This window comes from Penaeus monodon, chromosome 27 (genome assembly GCF_015228065.2).
Source record: "Penaeus monodon isolate SGIC_2016 chromosome 27, NSTDA_Pmon_1, whole genome shotgun sequence".
In the NCBI taxonomy this organism is placed as follows: Eukaryota; Metazoa; Arthropoda; class Malacostraca; order Decapoda; family Penaeidae; genus Penaeus; species Penaeus monodon.
Window position 1 is genome coordinate 15,704,639 of NC_051412.1, and position 201 is coordinate 15,704,839.

Sequence of the window (201 nt, forward strand, 5' to 3'; positions counted from 1 at the left end):
CTCAGTAACCAGTGTTGCCAAAAGGGGCTCCAACGAGAGATCACAAAGTTCCCTTAAAGCTAACGTTTCTCAAGAGACAGACAGGCCTTTTTGATCTCAAGTGAATATCTTAATGAAAAAATTAAATTCTAAAAGCACCGACTGCCGTAACTGCGAGGTAAATGCTGATCGTGTTGCACAAACTCTCCTACTTGCAACTCT